The sequence below is a fragment of the Cornus florida genome, unplaced genomic scaffold (genome assembly GCF_030987335.1).
Source record: "Cornus florida cultivar Cherokee Brave unplaced genomic scaffold, ASM3098733v1 CherokeeBrave_3.0.0_Hap2_Chr10, whole genome shotgun sequence".
Taxonomy (NCBI): Eukaryota; Viridiplantae; Streptophyta; class Magnoliopsida; order Cornales; family Cornaceae; genus Cornus; species Cornus florida.
The window spans coordinates 26440780-26456320 of NW_026775580.1; the positions used below are offsets into that span (position 1 = coordinate 26440780).

The 15541-nt window shown below is 37.3% G+C and overlaps 1 non-coding gene across 1 annotated transcript; it reads left to right on the forward strand.

Annotated features, from left to right (window-relative positions):
• The first annotated feature begins 14364 nt into the window (after nucleotides 1-14364).
• LOC132280517 (small nucleolar RNA R71) lies at nucleotides 14365-14471 on the forward strand. Its single transcript, XR_009471588.1, has one exon. It is a non-coding gene; the product is annotated as a small nucleolar RNA R71 (small nucleolar RNA).
• The last annotated feature ends 1070 nt before the right edge of the window (nucleotides 14472-15541 follow it).

Genomic DNA, 15541 nt, shown 5'->3' on the forward strand with positions numbered 1-15541 from the left:
CTAACGTATCATTTTAAATCATGCCTCAACAATAAGCTTTATATACTAGATTACAACATTATAGTAACAAGCTTCTAAAATAATTACAATTACCAATAGTAATCAACTAGAATGTAGGATTAACATCACAATAGTATAGTAATTCAAATCAATAAGAGTTCTAGACAACATTAATAATCCTACTCAAGATACATACACAATATACATGCTTAAATCAATAAACCCTAAGTCAATTATAAGGATTTCCTATAGTATGCAATACTACAATTCTAAAAGCATGTACACAATATATATTAAACCCCAAAGGATTATAAAACACTTAGAATATAAACATACTACCACCCCTACCTTAATAGAGAATTGAATCTCTATAATCCAAGCAACCAAGCTTAAAAATGGAAAACAATTATAGGGTTTTGAAGAGGATAGTAAGAGGAAACTTTTGTCTCCTAAGGTTTTTGGTCTAAGGTGAGTGGAAGGAGGCCAAAATGAAGGAATAAGCTATTAACCAAGCTTTCCACCAATGGTGGCTAGGTTTAGGGTTATGATATAAATGAAATGAAAAAGATAAAGTGTAAAATGGTGAGTGGAAGGTCTAGAAATCCTCCACTCACTATGTGTTCTTACACTACCTCTCACACACACACATAATGCAAGACTAATTTGTGAGCCTACACTTGTCAAAAATCCAAGGCTCCTTGCTAGGCTTAATCCTAAGCCTACATTTGTCAACCATTAAAGCCAACAAGTGCACCAATCTTAAGCCAACAAGTGGGTGAATCTCCACCCTCCAAATATCAAGAGATTATGCATCTAAGTCTCCCAACCCAAATGCCAACAAGTGGCTCCATGAGAATATAACACTTATCACATTTTTTCAAAAATTGTAAAAAAGTCCTTTTTCAAAATATCTTCCAAATTAAATTGTAAAAAGGTCCCTAAGGCGAAAAATAATTATTTTACATAATTACACTAAAACCCCAAAAATCAAGAATAATTATAATAAAGTATGCATCCATGCCCTTTACGAGAAAGTAAGTAACTAGAATGTATTTTCTACAAAGGTAAAAATGCAAATGTCATGGAAATCAAATATCATGGATGCATGCAAAACCAGAATCAAATCCGAGCACAAAAGGTGAGGTTATGCAAGGAAAAATGATAAATGGGAAAAAGACGAAATAGGAAAAAGACGAAATAGGAAAAAGACGAAAAAAGAAAATTACCAAAAAAGGAAAGGGAGGAATATGACCGGGTTATTACAGTATCCCTCGGATCTGTACTCGGACTTGATCACCCGTGGCTCTAGATTTGAGGGGTATCACAGTTGGTATCAGAGACAGGTTCAGCAGGCACCTATCCCAGTACCAGTGATTCAGACTGATTTTTAGGAGAACGATAGGAGTTCTTTCATAAAGGGGAGCCCACCTGAGTTCTCAAGCTCCACCGATGTGAAAGTAGCTCACCAGTGGAAGAAAGACATCAAGCCACATCTTCGCATGGTTAAGTGCACAGAGGTTCAAAAGTAGATGCTTGCTACCTTCAAGCTTGTTGGAGATGCACTCTAGTGGTGGGAGTCAGCTACCACCGTAGAAGAGAGGCCTTCATTAACCTATGATCAGTTCAGTGATTGCTTCGATGAGAAATACTTTCCATATGTAATCAGGACAGCTATGAAGACAGAGTTCCTTAATCTAGAGCAGGGGAACATGACAGTGGCAGAGTATGAGCAGCAATTCACGCGCTTATCTCTATTTGCCCCAGAGGAGGTGGATACTGAGGAGAAGAAACGTAATAGCTTCATTAAGGGGCTTATGTGGTCTATTAAGCGTTCTATTACAGGTAGTCCAACCTACACTACTTATGCTCAGGTGGTAAATGCTGCTCTACAGCAGTATCAGTTGACTGTAGACTTTAGACAGGCTAGGGGTAAGAAACGGGGTGATTGAGACTCTGCTAATCAGCCAGCTGAGAAAAGGAATGGCAATGGGCACCAACACAATGATAAGGGCAAATTTTAAGGATAGTAGTCTTGGAAGAAGCACAAGGGTGGTTCAAATGCTCATAGAGATGGGGCATATATTCAGAGGCAGTAGAATAAGGGACCACAGGCAAGACAGTGTCAGCCACAGGCTAACCAACAGAGGATAAAATTTGGCATTTTCCAGGGGAATTGCTATACTTGTAGAGAGTTTGGTCAAACTTCCAGGCAGTGTCCTAAAGTAGGACAGGGACAGTATGTGCAGCAGGGACAGAGGGCACCGTTACCTTTACCCGCTCCACAAATTCCACGGATTCTCCTGGACAGACGTATTTGATTTTACCAGCACCGCCATAGCCTCAGGGATAGGCACCGCAACAGTTGCATTATGGCAGGGTGTATAACCCCATGCCACATGATGTTCAGGTGCCTCAGGCTGTTGAGGGTATGTTTCCTATATATGGTAGATCTGGTTATGTTTTATTTGATACGGGTGCTACGCATTCATTCGTGTTTAGTACTTTTGTTGCATTATCCGGGATGCCGACGCGGGTGTGTGATAGACCTTATGGTATTTCTACACCTATGGGCGATATAACTATTTTACATGAGAGTGATAGGCCCGTAACACTAGATATTGGTAGACTTCGATTTCTAACCAATCTATTGGTCCTGGACATGCACATTTATGACTTAATACTAAGGATGGATTGGTTATCTCATTACCATGCCTAAGTTAATTGTTATGATAGGTCTATTATTTTCAATATACCTGGTCAAGATATGTATGTCATTGCTATGCCGCGTTCTAATGAGGTTTCTAGTACCTATTTGTTTTATATGGAAGAGGAAACCGAGGAAGAGATTATTGTGTCACTGGATAGTATACCAGTTGTACAGGAATTTTCAGATGTTTTTCAAGAGATTCTAGGGTTGCCACCTAGTCGAGAGATAGACTTTGTTATTGATTTAGCTCCAGGTACTACGTCTATTGCTAGGGCACCATACAGGATGGCACCAGTAGAGATGCGTGAGCTAAGAGATCAGATTCAACAATTGCTCAGTCAAGGTTTTATTCGTATGAGTACTTCACCTTGGGGAGCACCAGTTTCGTTTATGAGGAAGAAGGATGGTTCACGTCGCCTGTGTATAGATTACAGGGAGTTGAATAAGGTTACTATTCGTAACAAATATCCTTTACCCAAGGTCGATGATCTTTTTTATCAGCTAAAGGGAGCTACATACTTCTCTAAGATTGATCTACGTTCTGGATATCATCAACTTCAGGTTAGGGAGCAGGATGCTCCTAGGACAACGTTTCTCACTAGATATGGTTCTTATGAGTTTCGTGTCATGCCTTTTGGATTAACTAATGCACCAACAGTCTTCATGGATTTAATAAACAGAGTCTTCAGGGCTTACTTAGATCAGTTTGTCATCGTGTTCATTGATGATATTTTAGTCTATTGTAAGACAGAGGATGATCATGCTAGACATCTTTGTACAGTGTTACAAACGCTTTGTGAACACCAGTTATATGCCAAATTCGAGAAATGCGAATTTTGGCAGAGAGAAGTGAAGTTTCTGGGTCATGTAGTGTCAGAGAAGGGGATAGCGGTGGATCCAGCCAAGGTTTCAATAGTGGTAGAGTGGGGACAGCCTACTTCACCTACAAAGATTTGGAGTATTCTGGGACTGGTAGGATACTATCATAGATTATTTCAGGGGTTTTCAAAGATAGCAGGACCACTCACTCATTTGACTAAGAAGGGTGTACGGTTCGTATGGGATGAACACTGTCAGAAAGCTTTTGATGAGCTAAAGAATAAGTTGACATCTGCACCGGTTCTGTCACTCCATAGAGTAGGATAGAGTATCTTGTTTACACAGATGTTTCTTTGCAAGATCTTTGGTGTGTTTTGATACAAGAGGAGTGATGAGCGCTGAAAAGTGCACATTTAAACCCTTTAAGCTTAGGTATTCTAGAACCTTTATCTATCTTATTTTCCTGCTTTAGATTGATTTTGTATTATTTCCATTTTTAAGTACTTATCCCTAAAATAAGCTAACTCAGCCAAATAAGAGCAGAAATGAAGCAATTTTGGGATGAATCAAAGAAATAAGCAAAGTGGAGCAAAAGGAAGCAAAGAGTGGAATTTCAGCAACTTCGATCGATCTCAAGAAAAGTTCGATCGATCCAACTTTCATTGATCTCAACACTTCAAAATGGATCTGAGCCATGTTTATCCTTATTCAAAGATCTTAAAGTTCGATCGATCCAACTTGATTCTCTGATCGATCGAACTTTCTTGTCCTTATCCACATGCTAGATCTTATCCAGTTGTACCACCCTACCAACCACTTTTGTCCTTTTCCCAAAAATATCTTCAAAATATATCAGATTTGTTTTTATCCAAAAAGGTGCCACCATAGAGGATTGATCCAGCTTCAATTTGATAGATCTCAGCCATGTTCGATCGATCTCACCACAAGTTTGATCGATCGAACTTCCCAAATCCCAAAAAAAATCCATATTCCAGCTCATTAAAAGTTGTCTCATATCCAATCATTGAAGGAATATTGGTGTACGAGCCCAGCTCATTTGGGGTGATATTTGACCTACCTATATAAGAAATATGAGCCACTTTTTAGAGAGAGACTTTTGGATATACTTGAGAGGCACACTTTTCATATCTTAGCAAGGAAGAAAAGAAAAGAGGAGGCTAGAGACACAAGCTTGGAGTTCTTCCATCAACCAAGAAGAGGAGTAATCTCTACCATGGAGTTAGCCCTTGAGGGTTGGAGGACACCATCCATGAGTGGCTAGACATCCTCTTGGGGCTAGAGTTAGCCCTAAGCATGCTTTCTTCATCTTGATTTATGTATTTTTGAGTGGATTTGTATTGTGATACATGTTTTGACACTTATATATATATAGATCTTGTTTATTCAATGATTTATATGGTTTAATGCTTCCAATTGATCATTTCATTCTATCCATATGTCTATGTATACTAGAATAGATGTTCATGTGTTTGTCCTTATTTCTTGTATTATTAATGCATATCTATGTGTATTAATGCTATAGATCTAGAGATTGTCAAGACATAGTGCTTAATGGAATGTTCTTGTGGTTTATTTGATGGTTCATACTCATTTCTTGATGGATTGTACCTCTCCCTTAGTTTAATTAGTTTAATTTCATGTCATTCACTTAATTGTAGTGTAGTTGTAGTTTAGATGTTAAATGGGAGGACAATCCATGCTTGTTGTTTGATGTTCCATACTTATGAAAGCAAGTAACATATATCTCTAACTTTGTGATGTGTTTAGATTGTGAGCTTAAAGAAAGGATTAATGGCTTAATTTGATATGTTGTGCTATCCACCATATTGCTTAGACAATATATGCTTAATTTGTCATCCATGCTTGTTGAAACAACCACACAGACACACCTTGTTGCAACATATGTTTTTCCCCCTCATTAATCATTCATTAAGGGTGTAGAGAAGTTATGCTTAGTGGTGATCTCTAAACCCCAAGATTTCTCTCTTATTATCTCTCCATTACATTTAATTGCCTACTTTAATTTAAATTGCATCTTAGTGTAATTCAACCACCAACCAATCGTTTGATCACTCGACCTACTAACCCTAATTTTGATTCCACAACCTAGTATGACCCACCAATCCCTTGAGACGATCCCTACTCGCCCTAACTATATTTTTAGTCAAAGGTAGTAGTGGCAATTTCTAAATGTAAAACTTGGCCACATTCATCATAGCTCTACACCATTATCTTTTGGTATCACAAACCGTGGGGTTTCGAAGTTGACAACCTGAGGTCACACTAAGGAGTGACTAATTTCTTATGGTGGTACGACCGAGCGTGTGCACAAAATAATGCACAACACTTTAGGTTTAGAAATAATGTCAAGTTGGCACCATATTTTAAAATTTATAAAACCACTAAACACTTATACTATGGAGTATAAAGTGAGAAGGGGTCGTCCCAAGAGATCTAAACAATTATAGGTTTTCCAGAATTGAATTCTACTTTAGTGCTTATGTGATAGCTAAAAAGGTTTGGTTTTGTGATTAGACTAATTTTAAGCTAAATGATTGCAATAAAATAATGGAGTTTAAAAGATTGGAAAGAGATATAGGGTATAGGATTCACCATTAAGCATATTCCCTAACTCATTAACTTTCAACTAATTAGGGAAATAAAATGTATAATCTAAATGTGGCTAACAATTGCAATGAAAAGTATGAAACATCAATTTAAAGCTTGAATCGTTTACCTCATGACAATTAACTAAGTGTAAATCAATTCACCAATTCAAAGCATGGTCCATCAATTCAATTAGCAATTTCAACTCACATTAATCTGGAGGATAATGTAAATTGTGGCAACAAGCATGGAAATCAAACACAAGCATGGATTGTCTACTTACCTAAGAACGAAAGTACAATTAAACTTATTAAGCTTGAAATTAACTAAATTCAATAAGAACTTAACCTAATTAAACTAACTGTGTAGTGCAATCCATCTAGTAGAAGCAAATTCCATCAAATTAAAACACAAATACAACTAATTAACACCATGTATAGCCATCACAAGAATCAATTAACAAAGAATTCAAGTGTAGAACTTGATTACCAATCAACACACATAAGACAACATGATATTGACATAGATAATCAAATGAAAGAATTAAATTATATTAGTCAAGACTATACATCAAATACAATTAAATCCCCAAAAAGTATGAAAAGAGAGAGAGAATAGGTTACATGCTTAGGGTTTATCCAACCCTAAGTAGGAGAATTAGCCACTCATGGTTGATGGAGTTGAAGACAGAACAATCTCCATCTTTGGATTCATCATCTCTGAGCTCTTCTTCCAAACCCTAGCATGTTCTTTTGTTTTTCCACCTTCTCGTTTTCCAGAGAGAATATAATAACACAATCTAAAAAAATACAAACTTAATCAAATATCAAAAAATAACTCTCCCCTTACTCATCGGTATTGGTCCCCTTAAAATAAACCTTATTGGAGACCAATAAAGTACAAAATAAGCCCAAAACAATAAAATCCCGTAGCCAATAAACATCAATCCCGCAATGCTGCCAGGTGTTGGGGGATCGATGGGGGATCGATCCCCAAAGGGCATTTTTAGTTCTGTGAATAGTGGGGGATCGATCCTCCACTCTGGGGGATCGATCCCCCAGAATTGGAATTTCCTTTTACACCTTATTTAGCTCCATTTTGGCCCCGGGCTGATTGGCTTGCTTCTTGATCATTAGGAACATCTTCAAAGGCCCAGAAAAGGTATAATTGACCGCTTTTGACGGATAAACATACTGTACGAACAATGGGCTTGCGACCTCTTTTTGCCATTTTCTGAACTTTTCCTGAATGTTTTTGCTTGTCTCAAAAAATGTTTTAATGAACCGAAATTAGTCCATTTGAACCTTATTGACCTGAAATTGACAAAAACATAAATTAGAACTAAAACATGAAAATAAGATAGATGCAAGGACTAAAATACCCTAGTTTAGGTACTGAAATGTGCAACATTTAAGCACTAATCACGCCCCCAAACTTAGATATTGCTAGTCCCTAACAATGAACTACAGTATGAAAATGAAACAAACATATATACAACTATGAACTAATAAAGCAAATAAAGATAACACCACTTTTGTAGGGATCACGGTTGCATTTAGCATATACAACAAGCCTTTTAAACCCCTAGATTACCCCTAGTGGACGAGTGAAGTTTCGTGAGGGTTTCCAGAAATGGTACCCACAAACATCAATAGCTCTTTCTTAATTAAGGAGCAACGACACATATCAAACAAGTTTTGAAAGTAGACTACTTCAAGTATGCAAATTTCTGCCATTTCTAAGCTATTCTCAACATTTCAATATCATATAAGTAAGAATGGTCCTTCACACATCAAGTTATTAATCATGCAAATTGAATCAATTCTATCATTCTTTTTTAGTGAACCGACATCAAAATGTGTTGCTATCCTAGCAAATCAAAGTAATGGCATAGCCTTACCCTCAAACTAGCATACAGATATAGTACCAGACATCAAGACATTGAATGAACCTTATTATTCAATCAAACATTTTTTTTTAATTGATTTCATTTTTTTTTTCTTTTTTATTTTTTTTTTTATGTATGACCATGTGCAATGTCCAAGTTCCTTAAGCTCTCTAATCACCCCATGTAACAAGCATTGAGCCAATGACTCCCAAACCAGATGGTCTTAGGGCGTTAAGTGTAAAGACACTCCTATGGACGTAATGACTCGGAATGGCTAGGCTATGAACTCAAACTAATCATACATCTTACATTCTTTCCTTATCTTCCTTTTTAATCAGTTGACATGTTGAAAGAATGCAGTTTTTTTTTTTTTTTTTTTTTTTTTTTTTTTCATTGCAAGGTCATTTTATCAGGAATGAAAGCTTTCAAAGCATACTAGCTCAATTGGGATAAACCAAGACAATAATCAACTAAGCATGTACCCCACAAATTGAATGCTAGTGTGCACAAGTGCAAATGTAGAATTCTAGAATCAACTCTCAAAACATTTTCAACCAACCGGATGATGTGTACCATAAAAGCAAACATGATGTCAAAATTAGAAATTTACCCCTAAATGGCATCCTTTAGCATACAGGAGATATTAGACTCTAACAACTTGCTTTTCAAAGGTACTATGATTCAAAAGTTTGAAATCATTGCCAAATACATCTCAAATCTCATCATGCATTTAAAGCTCAACTTAAAATAGAATGAATCATGATGACCTTACCCCCAAACTTAAACTGTACATTGTCCTTAATGTGCAATGAGAATAATGAAAAATGATGGAAAGAGTATACCATGATGGCAAAGATTATGAAGTCCGGCAATGATCTAGTAGGAAAAATGTCTCCCCCAAACTTGGATGCAAAAACATAGCTGTATAACCATACTAGCAAACTCACATAAAATAGCATATGGGATAAACAATGCATACAGTTCAAAACAATATATAATAAGAAGCAAAGAAATATGAGATGAATGCCCTTGATAAAAGATAAAAACAGTCATAACCAAGCATACGGGCATACTGGTAACACATATTTTTTAGTGTTCTTGGTTTTTGTTTTTTTTTTTTGTTATTTATTTTTTTTTTTCTTTTTGAATTTAAAAATGCATAAATGTACAAAAGGAAAAAGGAAAAACTAAAATAAAATAAAATAATAAAAATAAAATAAAATAATAATAAAATGTAAATTAACATGCAACGAAGGAAAAACTCGATAAAACTAGTGTTTAACGTCGTTAGTAAGACGTAAAATACTCTCAATCTTTAAAGTAAATGGGATCTACCAAGAGGGCGGATTCAACATTTCTTTAAAAAGCTTGTCCATCAATGTATGGTTTAAGCCTTTGATCATTAACTTTAAAGGTCCCTTTATCTTTTAGATTTTTAAGTTCAACCGCCCCATGAGGTGAAACGGAGATAATTTGATAAGGGCCTTCCCATTTTGTTCGAAGCTTTCCAGGGAAGAATTTGAGCCTAAAGTTGAATAACCAAGCCTTTTGACCGGCCTCAAAGGACTTTCTCACAATATGTTTATCATGAAATGCTTTTGTCCTTTTCTTGTAGATTTTTGAGCTGTCATAGGCATTTTTTCGCAAGTCCTCTAGCTCATTGATTTGGAGTAAACGGTCCTTTTCGGCCTTATCAAGATTAAAGTTGAGCCTTTTTATTGCCCATAATGCTTTGTGTTCTAACTCAACCGGAAGATGATAAGGTTTCCCATAAACAAGTATATATGGAGACATGCCTATTGGAGTCTTGTAAGTTGTCCGGTAAGCCCACAAAGCATCATTCAATTTCCTTGACCAATCTTTTTGGGTCGAATTGACAATTTTCTCAAGAATATGCTTGATTTCCCTATTTGACACCTGGACTTGCCCACTTGTTTGGGGATGGTAGGGCGTGGCCACTTTATGTGTGACAGAGTATTTCAAAAAGAGTTTCTTCAAGAATTGATTGCAGAAATGTTTTCCTCCATCACTTATCATAGCCCTTGACATACTAAAACGAGTAAAAATATTTGATTTGATGAATGCAATTACCACGGAGTGGTCATTCGTTTTGGTAGCACAAGCCTCAACCTACTTTGACACATAATCAATGGCAACGAGAATGTATTAAAAGCCATAAGACATTGGGAATGGTCCCATAAAATCTATGCCTCATACATCGAAGATTTCAACTACGAAGACTGAAGTAAAAGGCATCATGTCTCTCTTTGACATTGATCCTAACTTTTGGCACCGAACACACACCTTGCAAAAGTTATAGGCATTTCGGTGGATAGTGGGCCAGAAGAGACCACTTTGAAGAACCTTCAAAGCGATCTTTTTTCCACTGAAATGCCCATCACAAGCAAGTATGTGACAAAACACAAGGACGCTCGGAACTTCACTTTCCAGCACACATCTCCTTATGATTTGATCCGGGCAATAACGAAACAGAATGGGATCTTCCCAATAGTATTTCCAGATGTTAGCAAATAATCGGTCCTTTTCTTGTTTTGATCAAGTAATAGGAAGTTTGCCGGTTACAAGATAGTTAACAATGTCGGCGAACCAAGGTAATGTCCCATTTGAGATTTGAAAGAGTCGTTCATCCAGAAATGATTCATGAATTTTAAGATTTGGAGAAGATTCAACCATTAATCTAGATAGATGATCGGCAATGACATTGTCGGAGCCCCTTTTGTCCTTGATTTCAAAGTTAAACTCTTAAAGAAGTAGGATCCATCTTATCAAGCGAGGTTTGGTTTCCTTTTTCATTAAAAGATGCCTAAGAACGGCATGATCATAAAACACAATTACCTTGGATCCTAAGAGTTATGACCTAAATTTATCAAGGGTATATACTACGGTAAGTAATTATTTCTCGGTGGTAGAATAGTTCAATTGGGCACCTGAGAAAGTTTTACTCATATAGTATATAGCACATGGTAGCTTACCTACCCTTTGCCCCAAAACAGCACCCATTGCGAAGTCAGAAGCGTCACACATAATCTCAAATGGTAAGGACCAATTTAAAGGTTGCATGATGGGAGCGGATGATAGAAGAGTGCGAAGTTAATGAAAAGCATTTAGGCATGCTTTATCAAAGACAATTGGAGTCTCCTTGGCAAGAAGGTTGCATAAGGGTCTAGCAATTTTGCTAAAGTCTTTGATGAACCGACGATAAAAACCGGCATGTCCTAGAAATGAGCGGATTTCTTTCACCGTAGTAGGTGGAGACAATTCGGAAATTAGCATAACTTTTGCTCTATCTACTTCTATTCCTCTTTTAGAGATGACATGTCCAAGCACGATTCCTTCTTGAACCATGAAATGGCTCTTTTTCCAACTTAACACAAGATTAGTCTCACAACATCTTTGAAGCACTTTTTTTAGATTTTGGAGACACGAATCAAATGAGGACCTAAAAACTGAGAAGTCATCAATGAAGACTTCTAAATACTTCTCCACCATGACATCATACACCTTTGGAAAGTGGCAAGAGCATTGCACAATCCAAAAGGCATCCGTCGATAAGCAAATGTACCGAAAGGACATGTGAAGGTGGTCTTTTCTTGATCCAATGGATCTAGGGCCACTTGATTGTACCCCGAGTAACCATCTGGGAAACAATAGTATTGTTGCCCAGCCAATCTTTCTAAGATTTGGTCAATGAAAGGCAATGGAAAATGGTCCTTCCTAGTGGTGGAATTCAGTTTTCGGTAATCTATACAAACACGCCACGAAGTGGCGGTGCGTTTTGAAATGAGATCACCCTTAGTATTTTCAACAACTATGATTCCTAACTTTTTAGGAACCACTTGAGTTGGACTAACCCATTTGGAATCAGAGATAGGATAAATGATTCCCGTATCTAGAAGTTTCACAACCTCCTTCATGATAACTTCCTTCATATTTAGGTTCAATCTCCTTTGAGCATCCCTAAATGGCCTTTCATCCTCTTCCATATATATGCGATGCATACAAATAGAAGGGTCAATGCCTTTTAGGTCTGCCACACTCCATCTAATGGCTTCTTTGTTAGCTTTAAGCACTTCCAAAAGATCATTCTTTTGGTCATTTTCAAGATTTGAAGCAATGATGACCGGAAGAGTCTCTTTTGGGCCTAAGAAGGCGTATTTGAGATCAGATGGAAGAGGTTTAAGCTCAAGAGTAGGAAGAAAGATGAGAGAAGGAACTGGTGGAGTACTAGAGAGTGAAGGAAGAGGTTCTTTCTTGCTTTTCCAAGGTGGGAAATCCAAAGTGGCCACAGAGTCCATCAAAGCATTCATCTCACTTATGGATCCTTCTGTGTCAAAACCACAACTTTCAAACATTTCACAAAGGCACGCCTTAAGAGGGTCTTTAGAGAGAATAAAGGGAAGAGTCTCCTCTATGATTTCATCTAAGACATCCACTAGGAAACACTCGTCTTCATCTGTGGGATGTTGACTTGCATTAAATACATTAAGCTTAACCATCATGTTGCCAAAAGAGATGTCCATAATGCAGGATCTGCAATTAATGGTGGCATTGATGGTGGCAAAGAATGGTCTTCCTAGGATGACTGGAATGTGATTGGTAAGATTAGGGACTGGCTCAGTATCAAGCACCACAAAATCAACTAGAAAATAATATTTATCAACCTTAATCAGAATGTCCTCAATAATTCCCCTCGGTTTTTTAATTGATCTATTGGCTAGTTGGATCACTACCGATGTTGGCTTCAAGTCCCTAATCCTAATTACAAGTAAATGGAGTATGGAATGAGATTGATATTTGCACCTAAATCAAGGAGAGCTCTACGAATCTCTTAGTTTCCAATAACATAAGAAATGGTTGGAGCACTCGGATCCTTAAACTTAGGAGGAGTGTTAGACAGAATGATGGAACTCACTTGTTCCGTTAAAAGCACTTTCTTAAGGTCCCTTCCCTTGCTCTTCCTCTTTTAAGTGTACAAGTCCTTCAAAAACTTTGCATATGGTGGAATTTGCCTAATTGCATCTAGAAGAGGAAGATTAATTTTCACTTGTTTAAACACTTCCATCATATCATGAATTTTTCCTTCTTGTCTCCCAAATGATGAAGTCTTTCTCAAAGCATGAGGAAATGGAGCTTTTGGCTCGTAAGACTTCTCGAATTGGGGAGATGATGATGAAGATGATGGAATATCCTTTTTGGAACCACTAGCATCCAAGGGAGTAAGAATAGGATTTTGAATGGGATGGATGCAACCACTAGGTTGTGTCAATTCACTATCCTCCTTAGGTATCTCTACCTTATTATCCACTATCCTACCACTCCTCAAGGTAGTAATAGCTTGAACTTGCTCATTTCCAAAAAATTTCGATGAAGGACTTGCTTGCACCATAAATTGCCCCTTAAGATTGGTTTCAGTTTGACTAGGTAACTTACCTTTCTCTCTCACATTTAAAGAATTAGCTAATTGCCCAATTTGAGCTTCAAGCTTTGTAATTGATTGAGAGTGAGAATGAAACAATTGATTATCTTTTCGAAGATCACCTAAGGCTTACAAGACCTTCTCCTCAAAAACGGGACTCTTAGGAGACGCTTGATTTGGATTAGAGTAAGATTGAGAATTTAATGCTTGAGATGAGAGTATTAAGAATTTGATGCTTGAGGATGAGAGTATTGATTCACATTGTGAGGATAGAATGAAGGACGATAACCTTGAGAATTATGATTTTAATTTTGGAGATGTTGGGGAACATACTTTGCTTGGTAACCTTGAGTTTGAGAAGGGTTTGCACCGTCTCTTTGATTTCTCCATGCGAAGTTTGGATGATTTTTCCACCCCGGATTGTAAGTATTGGAATAAGGGTTGTTCCCTTGATGAATGAAAACGGTATTTGCTTGTTCTTGAGGCTCACTTGGGATGATTTGTCCAAGAGGACAATTTAAAGTATGGTGAGTGTAACTAGAACAAGTCATGCACATTTCATTGGAATGATGAGGATAAGATTGAATTGTCGGTCCTTAATTCAAAAGGAATGTATCAAACCTTTGAGTAAGATTTTTGACCTCGGCGGCAATTTCCATGGACGAGTCTATTTGATTTAGAGCTTTCTTTCCTCCCATATTTGCTAGGTGACCACCCCTAGAAGATGAAGATCTATGCATTGAGTTTTCACTCATTTTTTCGAAAAGATGCCAAATTTCATCTTCATTTCTTTCTATGTAGCTTCCGCCACAAGAAGCATCAATAATACCCTTATTAACATCGGATAAACTTGAAAAGAAACATTGAACTAATTGCCACTTAGGAATGTCATGATGTGGACACATCCGTAGCAAGTCATTCAAACGTTCCCATACTTCATGAAGGGGTTCTCCTTCTTCTTGTTTAAATTCACGAATGGAAGTTCTCATTGAATCAGTTCGACTCGTGGGGTAATACTTTTTTAGGAAATCTTGTTGCAATTGTGCCCAAGAGGTGATTGCATTTGACCGCAAATTGTTGAACCAATATTTAGCTTTATCCCGAAGAGTGAAAGGGAAAAGCTTCATTTTTAGGACTTCTTCCGGAACATCCGTGATTTTCACGGTGGAACAAACTTCCAAGAACTCATCTAAATGTTTATAAGGCTCTTCATTGCTTAACCCATAGAAAAGGGGGCAAATGTTAATGGTGGAAGCCTTAATCTCATAATGATGAGCACGAAAATTTGGCAATTGAATATAAGTGGGTGCATTATATTGATTTGGAGTGTAACGATCCCTAAGGACCATTGGAGGATTAAGAGGATTGAGAGGAGGATATGGCATTTGACCTTGCTGATGATATGCCATTTGGCCTTGTTGAGGGTATGCCATTTGAACATATTGTTGTTGTTGCTCACCAATAGGGGGAACAACATTTGGCCTTGGCATCCCTAGATTAGATTGTTGCACCACAGAATTAATTGGTCGTGGCATTCCCAAGGGTGGATGCACACCTTGAGGATCCACAATATGAACTTATGGTGGGTGGTGCACACCGTTACGATCCACATGACCAAGATCTACAATGGGATCTTCAATTGGATCTATTGGGTCTTCCATTAAAGGTGATGGAAAATCAAAATTTGGAAGATTAGGATGACTATCCCTAGTACTACCTCTTAAACGCTGAAAGGAAACTTCGAGATTGTGGTTTACTGGAGCAATAGGACAATTAAGTGATCTATGACCATGCATGCACTAGAATAAGTCAACACACCAACATTTCAATTTTTCAACCTCCACATACGATGTTCCCAAACTCCTCAATAATATCAATGCACTTAAAACAAATAAATGCCTCCACACGGGCCGAAGCCTTCCACAAGAAGGTATGCTTGGACTTAAAAATAAAACAATTCAGATTAAGCCTCCACTTGGGCTGTCCTAAACATGCAAATTGGTAAACAATTAAAGTACTAAAATTAAATAGAACTTACAGATGGTCCTTAAGCAACTTCAAA